Below are 7,500 nucleotides of genomic sequence, written 5' to 3'. Positions count from 1 at the left end.
CCTTTGACGGTATATTTTCCTAAATTAAACTTTACACAATAGAACCCTGTATCACAATATAATATTTAAACACTACATCTATCGCACACAGCATTTACCTTTATAGGAGAAAACTTTTCTTATCATCGAATTCAATTCACTATCAGTTAAATTTTGTTCAACCAAAGCCGAATCCATTTCAATTTTTCTTCATTATATAGTGTGAGATCAACAGAATGTGCTTACTCCAACTTACCACGCGTCCGATAGTTTGGTGACTCTAGGTCACAGTGCCACGGTATCACAATGGAACATAGAGTTGTTTCGAAAGTTGTATCATCATTCGAGTATCACTAATGCTCTACCAGTTTCGTTCCTCAGTCATTTGAGGTAATTTTATTTTGTTCAGCTTTCATCTGCACCAGTTGATAAATGCGAACTTGCCAGGTCTTGTCCATTGATTTTGAATATGATCGGCTCTTGTTGCCCTTTGTCCCCCACAAGTTTGTTTTTATCTAACATGTCCTTTTCAGCCTCAAAGGAAATTTTTATTTGAATTTAGTAGACATTGAACTGGTATTTGATCCAACATAAGATGCCGTACCTTATATATTTGCTGGGCGCTTTCGTACTAGCTACTAATTCCCTAATGGCTGCTGTTTTTATCTCTCTCGAGAATAAAGCCTCTTAATGCGTGTTGCTTTCAAACTACATACGATCAGATATCAGCAAACACAAAGCTCTCAATCTGGCTTCTTAGCATGAGTGGGTCTTTCCTATAAGGAACTACCCTACACAGCTGCATGCAGAATGTATGATACCATTTGCATAGTCATAGGATATTCAAGCATCTGTATACGAGGGGGTACTTAAAGGAAACCGGAATTTTGCAATATTATTTTATTCACTTAGTTTTACATGTTTCAAAGTATTCTCCATTTGAAACAACGCATTGGTCCAGACACGTTTTCCACAGTTCAAAGCAGTGTTGGAACTGTGGAAGTGATGCCTTTTAATGCGTCTGTCGTTCTTTTCTTCCCCTCTTCAACATCTGCAAATTCCGTAGCACCAGCTTTCGTCACCAGTGATGAACTTCGAAAAAAAATCCGGATCAACTTCCTACTGTTCCTTCAGTTCATGACATCCATTCAGTCGTGATTGCTTTTGATCTTCCGCGAGCAAGTGAAGCACAAATTTTGCTGCAATTCTTTTCACTTGCAATTCTTCAATGAAAATTCGTTAGCAGGAGTTCCAGGACACATCAGTCACATCACCAAGTTCGTCAATTGGTTAGTGATGATCCTCCAAGATCAGTTCATGAATTTTTATTATGCTTTCATTCGTTCGGGAGATCGACGGTTGTCCTGAACGTTGTTGACTTACAAGCGACAAGTGACCATTCCTAAAGCGTGGAACCACTCGTAAACTTGTGTTTTGCTCATAGCAGCGTCCTTGTAAGCTGTTTGAAGCATGACAACCGTTTCGGCCGCCGTTTTCCTCAGCAGAAAACAGAATTACAGGGAAGCACACCGACCCTTTGTTTCAGCCATCACAAAAATCGACAACCAGGGAAGAAGTACTGCAAAACAAAGACGCACCACGTGGCAGCACGACTAGACCGAACAGCGCTGGTCGGCAGACTGATGCTTGAGGGTCACGTCAAGTGGATTCTAGCGGCGGAATCCTGAGCTACAACGGGATTGTCCCACAGAAAACGTTTCGCATTCGTATTTCGTCATGGTGCATAAATCTGATTCTGCACGTTTGAACAAGTTGTCAGAAGTCGATTGGTTTTCTTTCTGCTGGGCCCTCCATCCTCATTTATCCGAATAAGGGTAAACTTTATCCAAATTTCAAAAACAATAACCAAAAGCTGTAGCGGATGAATGGAGAAACAAAAGGATCATAAACACTACAATAAAAAAAGTTGGAAATTATTAAAATGAAAGTAAAAAAAAACGAACGAATTTATCTGACAAAACTATACTTGTATTTCTCTTTTAATTTCCATAGTGTTAATATGCGCCTTGCTATCCACACAAGAAGCCTACACTTACCTTTTATTAAGGATATATTCTGCTTTTCTGTCTAGCTTATTCACCTTAAGGAACGTTTTGTCTATGAAGCTCAAAAGCTGACAACCCACAAGCTCTGGTTTTCTCGTAGGTCTTTGCACTCACAAGAACCAGTTCTTCTGGGATGTCATATGCTCGAAGGATCTTCACCATTTTCTTACGATGGATGCTGTCAAACGCTTTTCTGAAGTTCACGAAAATTATAACGGTAGGTAGCTGTCTTGAGTTAACTCATTCTATGATACACCTCAGGGCCAAGACCTGACCAACAAATGCCTGTTGAAAGTAAGTGAGAAGATCAGGCAAAGACGGCTGCAACCATCTGGTCACTTCATGCGCCACTCTGGGATGGAACCATCCAAATTAGTCTTGTGGAACCCACTTCCTGGTGATGTAAGAAGAGGAAAACGTTGTTACACTGACATTGACAACTTGATTGCAGACACTGGCCTGGAATGTATCCAGAACCTCGAGCCAGTGATGTTGGACCTAAAAGTATGGAGGGTGTACATTATACTGCGGTCCAGGTTGGAACCCGGCCATAAGAAGATCTCACAAGTTACTAAGAAGTCAAGACCGATATTTGCTCTGTCGTGGTACAAAGAAACTAGCATTTATTTTATTTTATTTCTTAAATTGTCCATCAAACAAACATTTTTTTTGTATATATCTTGGAAGATTATCCTTAAGTAACCTTGGAGAGAAAGAAACACAAAAGCGTTGCAAGTTTACCGTTATTACCGTTATCGTGTCTATTGTATTTGCGATGATTCAAATGGATAAAGCGATCGACATGTGCAATCTAATGATTTTTTCTTTTCCGAAACAAAATACTTTCATTTTAAAAAGATTCCTTTGATGTAAAGAATAAGGAAAGATATTTCTTTAACCAAGACCGAAGATCAGTAAAAATTCTTGGAGGATATTTTGTCGTAAATTCTACAAGAAATCGTTATAAAAAATAAGATTTCCTTTTCTCTTGACAGATTTATTTGTATGGAACAGAGGAAATGTAAACCAAAGACACAACAATAACAACAACAACAACAGCAGCAATAGCAAAACAAAAGCAATCAAATCACTGACATATATTCTTTTACTTGTTTCAGTCATTTGACTGCGGCCATGCTGGAGCACCACCTTTAGTCGAACAAATCACCTTCAGGACGTATTATTTGTAAACTCAGTATTTATTCTATCGCTCTCTTTTTGTCGAACCACTAAGTGACGGGAACGTAAACACACCAATATCGGTTGTCAAGCGACTGTGGAGGGGAACAAATACAAACACAAATAACAAATACATAATACATACATATATATACAACAGGTTTCTTTCAGTTTCCGTCTACCAAATCCACTCACTAGGCTTTATTCGGCCCGCGGCTATAGTAGAAGACACTTGTCCAAGATGCCATGCAGTGGAACTGAACCCGGAACCATGTGGTTGGGAAGCAACCACTCCTGCACCTATGCATAATACATACATACATACATACATATAGATATGTATTTATGTATGTGTGTATATATTATATGTGTGTGTGTGTATTTGTACACACATGCACACATATATATACATATATAAGGTGGCTGTGAAATATACCCATGTTTAAGTATTTATCCAGGAGAAATGCAAAGGATAACTTTTAATGACACGAAAACTACAGGACAGGAAATTGTGACAACTTCATATTGTATCTTGGAAAGGAAATAAGGCATACTTAGCTTTTTTTCGACGTGGAGAAATCCTTTGACATGGTCCCTCGCTCCTTCATCTGGTGGTCAATGCGGAAGCTAATGATAGATGAATGGTTAGTAAGATCTGCAGAAGCCATGTACAGGGATGCTGTTAGTAAGATGAGGGTTGGCAACGTATATAGCAATAAATTCAGAGTAGAAGCAGGAGCTCGCCGGGGATCAGTCCTCATCCCCCTCTTGTTAATGTTAGTCCTCCAGGCTTTAACAGAGGAATTCAAGACTGGCTGCTGCTTCTTTCAGCTCCAGTACACTGATGACGTTGTTCTTATAGCTAGATCACTAGCTGACCCAGGGCAGAAATTTCAGGTGTGGAAGTAAGGCCTGGAATCTAAGGACTTTAGAGTTAATTTAGCAAAAACTTAAGTCCTAGTTAAACGAATCATAAATCCCTTCAGGGAAATGGCCCTGCGCGATATGTAAGAAGTGTGTTAGTAGACACTACACACGTTGTACCCAGTGTAAGCTTTGGACATATAAGAGGTGTAACGGTGACACAGGAAGTTTAACAGAGAAAATAGTCTTTGTGGATGGCAAACGTGCGGGTACAATATGCACAACAAATGCGCAGAAAGTAGACTCCTTCAAATGATCGGGGAGGGCATTAGAAGTAGTAGAGGGCTTCTGTTACCTAGGTAACCAAGAGAGCAATGGATGTGGAAGTTCTGAAAGTGTAGTTGTTAGAATAACAACGGGCTAGGCTAGGTTCAGAGAGCTTATGCCTTTGTTGCTAAGGGCCTCTGGCTCCGAGTGAAACGCATGTTGTATGATGCTTGTGTACGTACAGCTGTATTGCATGGCAGTGAAATATGAGCTTTGTCTAAAGAGGACTTGAGAAGGTTTGAAAGAAATGAAACTAGCATGCTCTGCTGGATGGATAATGTCAGTGTGCGCAATGGACAGAGTGCGAATGGTTTAAGAGGAAAACTGGGTTTATGAGGCATCAGATGTTGTGTGCAAGAGAGAAGATGCGTATGGACGAAGACAGCTGCGCAAAAAAAGTGCTGTGTTATAATTGTGGAGATAATGTCTGGAAGGGGTAGACCTAGGAAGACGTGAGATGAAGTGGCAAGAAGGGATCTTCGAACGCTGGACCCCACTGAGGAAATGACAAGGGACTAGGAGTTGTGGCGGTTTGCTGTACTTGAGAAGAGTTGTCAACATAAGTAAAATCGCTGTCATCCACACATACAAGCTTGTCATTTGTAAGTGCCGGTGCCACATAAAATGCATTCGTGGCAGTGGTGCATAGAGGCACGGGTGACAGTGGTTCATAAAACGCACCCAGCACACTTTGTAAAGTGATTGATGTTAAGAATAGTTACATATGTTGAGAGAACTCAAATAGTTACATATGTTGAGAGAACTCAAACATATTATTCAGGCGCAAGCCGCATATCATAACCAACTAAGGAAATTGAATAATAGAAGTAACGCGAAAACACTGGAACGGCAGCATATAGAAAAAGCAGACAGTAAACAACGGAAATCCAGAAATGGAAAATGGAAAACGAAAAACGGAAAACGAAAAATGAAAAGCGGAAACTAAAATATTACAAATAAAAGGTAAAAAGGTAAAAGAGCTATCCTACTTAGACCTTAAAAGATAAGGCTGGAAAGATATCAAGTCAGTCAGAAATAGGCGAAATTTTCCAATTCTTTAAAATATATTTGTACAATAGAGAGTAAGGCATCATAGATCTGAACAAGATCTGCGCTCTGGCCAAGGCATTTATTTGATCCATTCACATAAAGTATGGGTTGCTCGAAAGTTCATACTTGCCTAGCAAAATCTTAACTACTGAGCCAAACCATGTACCTTTATATTAATCACACTCCCTTTTCAGATTCATACACAACCGTTAATATCAGAGACAGTGGATAGATGTTCCAGATGGAGTAATAATAACGATATCCATACCGCTTGAAAGAAATATTTTTGTTTTAACGCTAAGGGAAGTAACTCTAAATGATTCATAGAGATAGCGTTGACGTGTCGCCGCTACCATGACAACCAAGGGTATTTATTTTTTAAGTATGAGTTAGAAAGCTGAGTCAACGGAGAAGAGTTACAACCAGATGAAAACTCCAGGCGGTTTAAATGTAGAGGTTTCCGATATTCAATTGGTTAAAAAGTGACAGCAGACGAGCACCCGGAAGTCATGACCCGGATGCGACCCGGCCCGGCCCCATCAGAATGCAAAAATTTCAGGGTCGAAACACTTGCTTCAGGGGTTTTATTCTCCGAAGACCTGCTGTTCTCTCGAGAGATTCTTGACACTGTGTGTATGTATGTATATGTATATATATATGTATGTATATATATATATATATATATATACATACATATGTGTGTATGTGTGCGTGTGTGTATGACATGCTTGTTTAAGCAAATTGTTATGCCTCTGAGTGTATGACTGTGTGAAAAGTATATCATAGTGCCTGTATACACGTATTACGTCATGAAATATTTTGTCAAGCAATGTAAGTATAAACTTCTTTGCTAATACATTTAAATATGCAAATTATCATAGAGACACAAAGACACTCCCACACACATTGACATACCCACTTATAAACTCATACACATTCACATATATACTCATTGCCAATGAAAATATATTATCTGAAGGCATGTGTGTAGACAAACTATTAAATATACAGAATATACGTAAAACAGTGTTGCGCAGAAAATATTTAAAAAATTAAAACTAACACACGCACACACACACACACACACATATATGTATGAATATATACATATACTCACATATATGCGTCACTCATTACATATATATGTGTGTGTGTGTATGCATAAATTCATTGAGTCGTATTATATTTCTATCAATACCTAACACTGATGCGAACACTATACATAAAGACACACATATACATATATAGATGTATACACAAAAGCAAATAGACAACTGTCTTCTATTATAGCCTCAGGCCGACCAAGGCCTTGTGAGTGGATTTAGTAGACAGAAACTGAAAGAAGACCGTTGTATATATATATCTATCTATATATATATATATATATATGTGTGTGTGTGTGTGTGTGTGTGTGTGTGTGTGTGTGTATGTGTTTGCGTGTCTGTCTGTGTTTGCCCCTTCAATATCGCTTGACAACCGATGCTGGTGTTTTTACGTCCTCGTGACCTAGAGGTTCGGCAAAACATACCGATATAATAAGTACTAGGGTTACAAAGAATATGTGGGTGGTTGTGTATGTGTGTGTGTGTGAATCAGTTTTATATACTCGTATCTCTGTCTGTGGATGTGCGATTTTACATCAGTATTAGATTACACACACACACGATCGCACACATTTTTATATATATATACATACATCAATATATATGTGTCTATGCATACTCACGCGGACACACACAAACACACACGTACGTATAGACTCTTGTGTATGTGTGATACATACTTCTCACTGTATGGCGTGCGTATTGGTTGATCCCGCAAATAACTTAAGAATACCTTGTGTGTGTGTGTGTGTGTGTGTGTGTGTGTGTGTGTGTGTGTGTGCGTATCTGTAGCTAGCTAGATAAGTTTAAAGATAGATCCACACATACCTGCTTACATATGTAAATTATATATACATAATGTATATATATATATATATATTTATGTATGTATGTATATGTATATATATATATATATTTATGTATGTATATAT

At 38.6% G+C, this 7,500-nt stretch overlaps 1 pseudogene; it reads left to right on the top strand.

Annotated features, from left to right (window-relative positions):
- The window catches only part of LOC128250681 (uncharacterized protein DDB_G0271670-like), a 55,877-nt pseudogene that overhangs the window by 32,110 nt on the left and 16,267 nt on the right, over positions 1-7,500 (top strand).

This window comes from Octopus bimaculoides, chromosome 24 (assembly GCF_001194135.2).
Source record: "Octopus bimaculoides isolate UCB-OBI-ISO-001 chromosome 24, ASM119413v2, whole genome shotgun sequence".
NCBI lineage: Eukaryota > Metazoa > Mollusca > Cephalopoda > Octopoda > Octopodidae > Octopus > Octopus bimaculoides.
This window is presented reverse-complemented; position numbering and strand designations above follow the sequence as displayed.